This window comes from Penaeus vannamei, chromosome 13 (assembly GCF_042767895.1).
Source record: "Penaeus vannamei isolate JL-2024 chromosome 13, ASM4276789v1, whole genome shotgun sequence".
Lineage (NCBI taxonomy): Eukaryota > Metazoa > Arthropoda > Malacostraca > Decapoda > Penaeidae > Penaeus > Penaeus vannamei.
This window is the reverse complement of record NC_091561.1, coordinates 29,479,998-29,480,914: the sequence shown is the minus strand read 5'-3', so window position 1 is coordinate 29,480,914 and position 917 is coordinate 29,479,998.

The window sequence follows — 917 nt, the reverse complement described above, 5'->3', positions numbered from 1 at the left end:
TACGAAAGTTGAAAAACTATATTCATGATTTAGCTACTTTCTTAATTCAAACATTAGGTCATCTCCCCAATCTTTGTATAATTGTTTGTGTAATTTCAGATGGTAGACCAAAAGAATGCATTAACTTAAATTTCAGTTTAGTTTCTGTCAATTTTCCAGTTAGATCCATGAATCTGATAATTTTGATAATGATGAGCAACTAACTATCCCCTCTGCAAATAGAATTGATAGCTAACACTTGGTATATAAGATGACCAGGAGCACTGTACAACCACGTCCTTTTGGGATGTGATGGAAACTGTTAACTGTCATCTATTTACATCTTGGACTTGATACTTCTACAAGTCTCCTTAGTTTTTCTGCTATCTGTTGATTCATATCAGGAGCGTCAGTAATTTCTAAGGGAGAGTGCGAGCCCCTGGGGAAAAAGCAGGAATTTGTCTTATTATATTTGTTGTTCTCTTAACAAGAGAATAATCAGATAATGAAGTATGATAATAATGTGAGTAATTCAAACTTAAATTTTATGCATAGAAGGATAGGACAAATTCCTAAAGGGGGCATGGTAGTAAAAAGGTTAAGAACCACTGATTTAGAGTAAGATTATTTGCATGCCAGTGTACTTCCACCATCTAGAGACATTATGAGTTTTATACTTTCAGGTGGATAAATATCTTACAAATTTGTATGGTTATTCTGTCTGTGTAATTTGTCTGCCCATCTGTGTGCCAGTGTCTGTGATTGAGTAAGCATGTGCCTGTGTATAAATATATGTAACTTGTGATATATATATATATATATATATATATATATATATATATATATATATATATATATATATATATATATATATATATATATATATATATGTGTGTGTGTGTGTATATATATATATATGTGTGTGTGTGTATATATAT